The following is an 11,705-nucleotide window of genomic DNA, read 5'->3' as shown; positions in this document are numbered from 1 at the left end:
TTTTTTTTTTTTTTTTTTTTTTTTTTTTTTTTTTTTTTTTTTTTGCATAACATTAATTTACCAGGTTACCGGGTAACACCTGAAATGTATGGTTGTTTTCTTTGCACTATTATAACTATATATAAATGTTCATGATCCACTCTCACCAGCTTTCTTCTGTTATTTCACGTACTGCAGCACCCCTTCAGATGCTCTACTACTCTAATCAACTTGCCTGAGGAAAGAAAAGAGAAGAATGCTTGCTGGATTGCTAAGAAGGTCCAGCTGCACCTTCCAGTACATATGCACACTCAGCTGCATCTTGCCACACACTCTGTCAGCTAAGGAATTTGACATGATTTTAGCATATGATGTGCATAAATACACAAAAGGAGGAAAGATAACCCCATAAGGAAATTGTGCCTTTGAAGAAAGTGCTTTGCTCTGCTGATGGGACACTGCAGAAGACACCGTAAGGAAGATGCAATGACTTAAAATAGAATGCAGGCAGAGTATCCCCAGAGTCTTTGATTATTGACATTAGCACAAATGATCACTATATAACTTGTACCGTGACAATCTTACTTATTCCTACAGAAATGTGCAGGAATGCACAGCTCTGAGTGAACCTTGATGACTGCTGTATTACCTGTACATGCCTTTATGTATTTCCCAAGCAGCACTTATGTGTGGGAGTACAAGAAAAAACTGTTCAGAGCAGAAGCTGTGGAGCAAGATAAACAGCATGAGAACCAAGGACACTTCTAGAAGAAGAAAGAACGTCTCACAGCTCTGTCTGGATAAACACCTGTGTGAACAGTTGAAGAGTAGAATGCACTGTAGAATGCTCTGTTGACATGTGAAGGTGAATGGGAAATTTGTAGGGGTGAATGGGAAAGCTAGAAAAAGAAAACTTGTGAAGGTGTATAAGTGATGTGAGAACTTGTAATAAACAATTTGGATCACACATCTGAGTCCGTGCTTCAGATGCTGCACTTATGGATGATGCCATCTACAAATCTTGTCTTACCCTGAGATTAAGCAACTTATCTACATGTCACAGTCCTTTACTTGACAGCAGAACTGATAAATAAATGTTTTTACCTCTAAAAAATCCTATAAATCTGTAACGACAGTGACTCACCAGGGATGGGATCTGCAGTGTGCCATGAATTGCCTGAAGGCTGGTGTGATATTGCAGCAGCCAGAGTTCCAACAGTCTGTAGGGACAATATTGCTGCTATCAGAACAAATGTAAAATTGTTGTTACCTTAATTGCTATTGTGCTTTCCACTGTCACAGTGCTTTGCACAATGAACAAGTTAATTAGCCTTTCTTCTCAAGATCCAAGCAGAACTGGTACCTACTTGGTTAAAAAGAAAAAAAAAAAAAAAAAAAAGACGGGCCTATAAATTGACCATATAAATAAACCAACATTACTATGGCCTCTGCATTGGAAAGCTCAGTATTAAGTCACCCATTTTTCCAAAATGAAGTTAAATCTTCTCTCCATTAGATCTGATAGTAATTATTATTCTTTTCTGTGTAGACTTATTGCCATATACTAATTCCGACTTTGCTACTTCACTATACAGCACAAACGAGCTGTGTAACAGTGAATAAAAATAATAATAAACCATGAAGGGAAAAAAAGTCTGTATTTTCAGGCACCACTGAAAAGTCTTTTGACTATGTTCTCAGATATTTTTGGAATGGATTGGATTGATCACTAGTCAACCACTAAGAATGTCTTAAGCAGGAGCAGTATCAGAAAGAGCATTTAACTAAGATAGATAAGCTTCTATATGTGAATGAATGGGAAATAGAAATACGCACAAACAAGCTGTAAATTATCCATTTTTCCTTTTTTTTTCCCTACATCTTCAGAGAATTTTGTGGCATTTTCTGACTTTAATCACAATGTATTTTATGTTTTTTGTAGATTGTTTTTGATTACGCAGTAATTGATTTCCATGCTGGCATACAGAGCAAATTTTACAAAAATAACATAGCAAGAGAATTTGTGATGGCTCTGTACTTAAACTCACATTTAACTTCTGTTAAAACTGTGGTATTTCAGTGTTTGGAAACTTGTGGTAACTAAAAATGTAGTTTTGCTTCATAAATCACTCTGCCTATTTCAGGAATCATTATAAATTATCTCAAGTAAAATGGGCAGAGAATGAGGAGATTTGGATCACTGATCTAGAAAACACTTCAGCTGAGTATAGCTCCTTTCTTTTTTCTTGGATCAATGATATTAAACTGCTATGGTTGCAGACAGTGGATGGCATGGAAAATGAGAATGAAATCCAAAGCCTTACCCAAAAAATCAAAGCAGATGATTTAAAGTTTTGTTCTATTTTGGGAGCTTAGACATATGGCAAAGTTATGAAGTAGCATCTGATCTGCAGTGCAGTTGCTGGCTGTGGCTCTAAAAAGATCACTGCAGATGTGATCACTTCAGCTATAACCTCTGTTGTCACTGGGAGATTATCTAGTTTGTGTTACTTTCCACTTTCCCATGACCACAGAGTGTACAAATACAGTTACCACAGAACAGAAGGCACAATGGAATAAGCTTACCTGGGCCAGTAGGTTCAACTTAAGTGCCCTAAGAAGTGTTTACATTAAAAGGGCAGATCTGTTCTTATTGCATGCATAGAGAAAAGCCTTCCAATTTCCATGGTAAAAATAGGTGTTAGCATTTTATAACTTCTCTAGACCAACAAAGCTATCTATCTTGGAGGGAATTAATCGGATTTTATTGTTTAATAAATGTGAATCCACTGCCACCTTCTCAATCCCATTATCATCAAGTTGGGTATTAAAACCTCTCTATGTGAGAATTTACTCCAGAACAACCATTCCTAAACTGCTTTTACAGATTAATTCCATGTGTTAAACTCTTGGTTTCTGGAATAATAGAATATAGAAATAATCAGAAAAATATATTTTCTAGAATCAGAGAAATGGCAGATGAAGTTAATCAAGCAGAGTTAAGCCAGTTTATGTTCACATTCTACCTAATTCTAAGCAATTTTTCATACATGGGAACGATTAACCATAAGTCATGGGTTGAATGCAATGGATTTATAGTGAAATTGGGTGAAAAACGTTTTCTCTCACGTAAAACGGTCAAGATGCACAGAATATTTCTGGCACTCTATTTATTATAAACATTTTTTTAATTTTACAATCAGGAGTTGGGACAATTTGAACTCTTTATTCAATAAATTCAAAAATAATAGTAATAATAAATTCAATTTATATTGTTGTATAGTTTGATTTATATAATTTATTTATATGATATATTTTTTCATTTTTCTTTATTTTATGTTTGTTAATATTTTCTGTAAGTACTCCTTTTTCCAATTAAAAAAAAAAAAAAAAAAAAAAAACTGAACATTATCAACTAGAAAATGCCAAAATATAATGGTAACAGTGGTAATGTGCTAAACGATCATATCCTGCAAAAGAAAATAATTTCAGCTGTTTCCACAAAAAAAAAAAAAAAAAGAAAGAAAAAAAAAGAAAAAGGAAAAAGGAAGAAAAGTCTATGTCAAAGAGTATTTGATATACAGCAGAAGTTCACTGTCATGAATAGAGAAACCTGACATCAGTGTTATCTCACAAACATAAAATTCAGTGTTTTGGGTTAGAAGAAAAGATTTTATATAGGTAACAAAAGTAAATATATTAAGTACAATACAAAGAGTCTTTATTCTGGATTAGAACATTTGTTCCAGTTTTGTCTGCCTGGATGACATTTTTGTAATTTGTCAAGTAGTGAGCATGATGCTACATACAAGAAACCAAACTTGTCCATTCAAAACACATATTACGTTTTTCATCACTGGCTAATTCGTATCCTTGTACAATCTCTTCAAAGTAGACCTGTGTTTCCTTTTTGGTGTTGCTTAGATTATTATTTTCCTGCAAAAATGCTGTTTTATCAAAGTGCACCCTTTATGGCTACAGAAAATTAATCAGGGCATTAAATATAGACTACAAAAAATGTGAGGGCAATGCTGAATGAAAAAAGTAAAACTACACTGAACCAGACACATATTTAGGAGTTTCTAGAATGTTTTTTATTGATGGCAATGGCTTTGTAATACTTCAAACCAAGTAACAGCAATTCACAGATGCACATAGAATTATTCAGGACAACAGCAAAAAAAAATCAATGTGAAATTACCATTTATTCATAACTTAATTTGGCTCCAACTTCAAAATAAATAACTAGAATGTCACCAATGAAAAATCACTTATTTCTTTTCTGGCTGTTTTTTTTTTTTTTTTTTTAATTTCTTTTTATGTTGTTGTTGTTCAAAGTGTAGCAAAACTCTGCTGACTCAGAAAACTGGCATTCTAATGGGTTTGCTGAATCAAAAGTGTATGTACAAGGTACAAATCACTAGAGGATTAGGTCCTAAATCTTTGATATTGTCAGAAATTACAGAACAACATCAGTAAAAGTCATTGAACAACTCTAGGGAGGTTCCTGACAAATAAGGTGTAACAAGTGTGCTGAAAATAGAAATTTCTGGTAATTGTTTAGTAAATATAACTTCAACTCTTCTGAATGAAAACTCTGGAAACTTTCAGAGGCTTCAAAGCTGAATGATATCTTAAAAGAGCACAATACTGATTTTCTCTTTCTTACACATAATTACAGTCAGCTGTATAATTGTGAATTTTACATTTAATACAATTCTACATTGAATATAATTTTGGAATACATTTGCAGGTATCACATGTATGTTCAGTTTAATGTACAAAAATAGGTCAAATTCTGACTTTTTGGACAGACAAAAATAAGAAAAATCTACTAAAGGCAATTGCTAAATCCTCCCTTTAGAAATGCATTGTCTCCTATATGTCTGCTCCTCGAAACCCTAAAGAAACTGTGAGATTTTCTTTGGTAAAAGGAGGTTATCTGGGAATCCTAGGAAAGCTGCAAACATAACTTCATTTCCTAGGCAATGACTACAGGCATACAATTTTCTATTGGAAGTAAAGGCCATTGGATAAGGCAGCTATAAGAAATCAGAATCAGTTTTCCCAAAGAAGCCGAGAAGTCCCAAAAATTTGAGAACGGAAAGTTCCTTTTTTTGTTCAAATGCACACAATAATCTCTTCTTGTCAGTATCTCTTTTTACAATGGCATTCAAATGGACTGGAATGTAGAAAAAATGCTTTGTTTTCGTTTTTTTTCCACCCAATCTCTGCATTTCATATAGGTATACAGAGTACCTGCACAGCTAGGGAAGAATAAAGCCACACAATTTTACAATAACATTATGAAATTGGCAGCATCGAGTTTAATAATGCTGGCATCTGTGATGGCAATAGAATAAAAAAGTTCTACGTTTCTCTGCAGTGGAACCATTATGGATTTTAGAGGATAACTTTAGGACTTACTGGCTCTTTTTCTTTATAATACAGATAAAGACTAAAATTCACACTGGATTTTATGTAGGTTTTCTTGGCCACAGAATTTCACACCCATCTCTGACACGGGACTCCAGATTTTGCATTTCCTAGACTGAAGTAATTTCCCTGAACATATTTTCCACCAACACAGTCTAACTCATTGACCTTTTTGTAGATGCAGGAATAACAATCTTACATAACACTTTGCTAGTGGTACACAGCAATTGTGGTGCAATTTTAAATGTTGCATAAACCAATAATCAGTAGCAGCAACTCTTCAAATAGGCAGAAAAGTAGTGAATGAAAAAAAAAAAAAAAAAGTGGAGAAAAATAGATTATGGTATACCTAATAATTACTCGTTCTGTTTATTGTAAAGGGAATAACAGTTTCATATGGTGGGTCTAACTATCTAACACAATAAGCCAATACCAAAATATAATGGTTCATTAGTCACTGAGAGGTAAATACAGATTATCTTTGACAAGTTGCTAATTGTATGCATTATAGGAAAATACCAAGTTGTTAATTACATTTTCCACAACTGGGAAAAGATGAGACATCTTTTAAAAGAAAGTATTGGTATTACACTTAATGAATTCTTTATAACCTATTATTATCTTGGGGTTTTTTTAATCTTATCTTCAAAAAGTGGCAACTGTATATTGTAGTAAAACTGGAAAGCTTAGGAATATTCTCACTGTGTAAATTAGCATGGTGTAAAGATTTTTTTATGTCACAAGGGTTACTGGTAGTAAATAGGCAACTTGAACTAGTAATATGTCTATTACTCAGCATACTGTACAGCATGTGTAATATGTAATCTTGCACATAGGAGCAAACTGTTTGCAAACCTTGTTTTCAATGTATCTTGAAATCAAAAATATAAATTAATATATAAAGTTTAATCAGCTACATTATATCCAAGAATAAAATTTAATTTTGTCCTTAAAGGTGAGTCCAGTCCACAAAAGGTGATCACAACTGAAATATAACACTCTAAAGAGCAAACAGTGAGTAATACATATTATAAATACACAAGTACACACAACTCCTGATAAATGTGACTTCGTCAATAAGAATCCTGAACAATTTATCAATTTTTCAATACAATTTATCGATTTTCCCAGCTATTTAATTCGAGCATATAATCCAATTCAACATATTAGGCATTTCTGTGAAAACCAAGAAGCTGATCAGAGAAACAGGAATTGGAATATTTGTGGCTGTTCAAGAAGCAATGATTTTCATTTCAGCAGGCAAGCCATCCAAAATAAAAACATCCTCCCCTTACTCTCAACTGTGGGAAGTGAATTACATGTATTTATAAATATTTTACCAAACTGAAACAAACCTTCAGTTCACTGCCACTTCCCCTCACAATTAAATAAATGTAAACAAAGCGAAGCAGTCCAAAAATAAGAGTACATTCAGGAAGCTGACAGAAAAGTTACTTTACATTTTTTTTCTTTAAAAAAGAAAAAACAAAAACAACAACAAAAAAAAAAACTATTGCTTAACTGTAAGAGTGCACAAATTCAATTCCTGTATTTTCCCCAGAGTGTTCAACTCTAGCTCCCATTTCCCAAGAGGTCCAACAGGTTAAATCACTAGGGAAAACCAGGAAAGGAAGTGTGCTTAATCTCCCTGTCTGGTCTGTTCTGTCTTGTATGAATAATTCAATATTCACTATGACTAGGAACAGAGGGTGGGTATCTCTTCTTTCCAAAGAGCATCAGATTTGACTCATTCTCACTTTCTTATTCCATATTCCAGTTACTATTAAAGTACTTTACCTGAAAGGCAGAAGATTCAGAAGGGAGGAAATAGAAAGCTGACTGATTTAAGAACTGAGAAAACCGCTAGACATCATACTGATAGAATAATAATTATAGCATATGTCAATCGTAGGCTCTTTATAATTTCCTATCTTATGGAAATCCATTCTTTAACTGAAGATAATGATTTCATACATTACAAGTTAAAATCATTTTGACAAAACCCTTATTTAAAGAAGTAATAACGGGATCGATGGTAGATCCAAAGTAAGCTATCCAAGAACCATTGAATCAGATCAGTATATTTCTCTAGCCTGAAACATAAGATGTACGGGGAAATAAAAATATAGTTATCATATCAGCCATATGATGAAACATCTGACTTACCTGAGAGAATTAATGAGTGGGAGAACATGAGATCTGCTGCACAAATTGTGTGGTGAATAGTGAACTGACTGAAAAACAGCTGACTATTGACATATGTGAGAAGGGAGTAATCAATCTGGGATGAATTACTAATGGAACTAGTTAAGGATTAATCATGATCTAGTTTAATATTTTCATTACATTACATTTCTGGTAGGCACAAGATGTAAAGGCTGCCTGAAAAAATTAGTATCACATCAAGTCCAGAGTACAATACTCAGAACTGAAGGAGCATCAAAACAGGCTGATAAACTTGAGGAAACTGCTCAAAAGTGTGAGCTCAACAGCTGGAAGAGAAATAGAGTGATGTGGCTGGACTAATTGTTGCCAATTCTGTGATGTGTCTGTCAAACAGCAAATGCAATTCTGAGAAGTATGAGATGAAGTCCCCAGAGAACCACAAGTCATATGAAATAAGAAAAAAAGATCTTGTCTTATTTAAAAAGGTGAATGGAGATGTGATAAGATTGTTCTACATGAATAAATGAGAATGTTAGAGAAAAAAAAATTAAGAAAAAACATTTAAATTAAACAACAATGTTGAGATAGTAAAAATATTTCTATATGAGCCATAAATACATTTAGGTTAGAAATAAAAATTTTGTATTCATCAGAGCCAGAAGATTCTGTAACAGCTTTCCAATAGGGATAGCATGGGCAATAAACCAAAATAGTTTTAAAATGAGGCATGTTTCAGAAATAAAAATATTGTATATAAACATCTGTTTCAACTAAAGCTTGCCAGAACTGAGAAGCATCCAATAAAACCTTGCCTAGTATACTTGCCAAATCGCCCAGTGAATTGCAGAAGAGCAGAGATTTCTAGGGTCTATGACTCTGAGATGATTCCTTCATGACAACTGCTTTGGAACTGGAGACTTCAGAAACCTTAAAAGCCACAGTTTGTGAGGATTTTCTTCTTTTCAAAATTCACAAGCCAACCTGGTAGTTGAGAAAGTTCAATTGCTGTTCAATTTCAGCAAAAGCCATTACAGAACTGGTCAGGCTCCCTAGGGATGTCAGAAACAAAGATTCCTATAGAATCAGGTCCAAATACTTTGACAGCCTACAGCTTTTCTCAAAGAAAACTAACAGGATTTAGATATACTGGAATTTGGTCTTCATTCACATAAGACATTGATCAGATTTAAATTTGTAATTATCTGAGAAAACTACAACTTTCCAGAGAAATAAACAAAGTGTCTTTGTGACTCCCAAAGCCAACACACATATCACCATAAATAAACAATAGCAAATGTATTGTTTAGGCAAGGACCTAAGATGTGTTAGTGCAAAGTTGCCACAGGAAAAGTTTTGAAAGAGACAGAATAAAAGAAGGGATTGCCACAAAGCACACCCAGATAAAGAATAGTGTGCCTCATTCGTTGAAGTGTTAGAAACATTAGGTGCAGAGGCAGGAAGTGGACCATCTTTCTAATATATTTCTCACCACTATGTGAAGTGTACATCCTCATGAAAACAATGTCCAAATTAATTTTTTCTTCATTTGACTATGACAAAAGTTTCCTTTTTTGAATTTCTCAGTGGCAATGTTCTGGTTCTTCATTTTTACGTTTTCAATGTCATTTCTATCTGCTTTAATTTTAATTTATTACTATAGCTGCAGGACTTGTTCACAGGGCATTAAAGAACCAAACTACACTGTCTGAAAATAAAAGCTAATGAAAAATTCTATAGAAACATAAAACATTCTATAGAATTTGTGGATCATTCAGACTTGGAAGAGATTCACAACCATAATGGAATCATAGAATGTTTTGGGATAGAAAGGACCTTTAAGATTTTCTCGTTCCAACCCCCTGCCACAGAGAGGAACACCTCCCTCTAAACCATGTTGCTCAAATTCCCATCCAGCCTGGCCTTGAATGCCTTCAGGGATGGGGCATCAACAAATTCGCTGGGCAACCTGTTCCAGTGCCTCACCACTCTCATAGTAAAAGAATTTCTTCCTAATATCTAGTCTAAATCTACTGTCTTCCAGTATAAAACAATTTCCTCTCATTCAGTTGCTACCTGCCCTGATAAAAGCCCCTTCCCAGCTTTTCTGTAGGCCCCATTCAGGTACTGGAAGGCTGCTATAAGTTCCCCCTTGTGCTTTCTCTTCTCCAGGATGAATAGCCTGAGCACTCTCAGCCTGTGACCATAGAGGATGTGCCCCAGGCTTCAGATCATCTTCGTTGCTCTCCTCTGGACCTGCTCCAACAACTCCATGTTTTCTTGTGTTGGGAGCCCCAGAACAAGATGCAGTACTCAAAGTTGTGTCTCACATGGGCAGATTAGAGGGGCAGAACTACCTCCAACTACTGTTGGTCACAGTACTCTTGATGCAGTCCAAGATATGATTGGCCTTCTGGGCTGCAAGTGCAGATTGCCAGCTCATGTCGTATCATTCATCAATTGCCACTCCCAAATCCTTTTCTTCAGAGCTGCTCTCAAGCAATTCTCCACACAACCTGTATCTGTGCTTGGGATTGCCCCAGCCCAGGTGGAGTATCTTATACTTGGTCTTGTTGAACTTCATGAGCTTTGCATGGGCCCACCTCTGAAGCCTGTCCAGGTCCCTCTGGTTAGCATCCCTTCCCTCTAGTGTGTCAACTGCACAACTCAACTTGGTGTCATGTGCAAACTTGCTGAGAGTGCACTTGATCCCACTGTCCATGTCACCTAAAAAGATGTTAAACAGCAGCAGTCCCAAAAACTGATCCCCGAGGAATGCCATTTGTCACAGTCTCCACTTGGACACTGAGCCATTGACCACAACACTCTGACTGCAACCATACAACCAATTCCTTCTCCAGTGAGTGGCCCATCTATCAAATCAACTTTTCTCCAGTGTGGTGACCAGGATGTGTCAAACACTTTGCACATGTCCATGTAGATAACATCAGTTATTCCTTTATCTGCTGTCATGGTTTTATAATTTTTGTTATTGGTATTCCGCATCATAACATCATGTAGTGCACTGGGAGTTAAAGACTTAATGCCCCCATGGATTGTTCATATTTGTTGGGTAAATCTGCCAGATAGCATAGAAAACTTGACTTTAAAATATGTTTAGAAAAAGCACTTTCATGTGTGAAATGTTAATTTTTATATAAAGTACAATATATACTTGTCTTGCGTCAGTTAAAGTAATGAGTATGGAAATAAAACTGCACGACAAAAAGAGATATCAGTGCAATGGTATAGAAAAGAAAATTATATGAAATCGCAGTGGCATTCAAATAATCTTCTTTTTCAGTGAATGAACTACAAAATTTTATTAGATTATTTACCATTTTCTCATAAAGAAGCTTCTTCATTTTTGCCCAATGATGAGAATATGATGTCAGGGGTATGAATAACTTCATGAATCATAAAATAAATTAAGGTTGTTATTGGCACTGAATAGAAACAAAATTATAAAATGTTAATCTTATGTATTATCTGTTACTGCAATTAACTATGTGCCAAGGGTTGTCACACACTATTTATACTTTATTAATATCAAGAGTAGATGAAAGCCTCAATGCAGTGAGGAATATTAAGGAACTTTACAAATTATCCCACATCATGAGATGAATCGTGCCATGTCAACCAGTAACAAAGGACAGAAGAGGGAATGTTTTCCTTCCACCCTAAATTCCATCCAATAGTAAATTTTCATCTGACAATGTTCAAGTCTCAGTGTTGCCAAAGAATTGAGCTAACTTGCAGCACGATGACTAGGAAATGTCATGTAACGTGGAGAACACCTTACAGACAGTACAGTTCAGTTCTGTTATGTTACAGACATAACAGAAAGTCATTTTACATGGGAATATCTTGAAAGATGAAGTCTTAACGATCCATTGAATCACTGGCCCATCTCTCATCAACTGCACTGAGATCTCATTCCAGGATGCCAAATAAACCTGGAATTTTTTCTTCCTACATTGCAGACAGAGAAAACAATTTTGCAGTCTCAAATTCAGAAAATCATTATACCAGAACTGGGTATATCAAACAGCAAGTTCACTACATTGTATGTGAAGAAAAACTGGTCATTTTCTTTCATAACCTTGAATAGAGGAAAAAAGAAGGTA

The sequence above is a fragment of the Lagopus leucura genome, unplaced genomic scaffold, assembly GCF_019238085.1.
Source record: "Lagopus leucura isolate 7727_CA_CO unplaced genomic scaffold, USGS_WTPT01 Super-Scaffold_100002, whole genome shotgun sequence".
In the NCBI taxonomy this organism is placed as follows: Eukaryota; Metazoa; Chordata; class Aves; order Galliformes; family Phasianidae; genus Lagopus; species Lagopus leucura.
Note: the sequence above shows the minus strand (reverse complement) of the source record.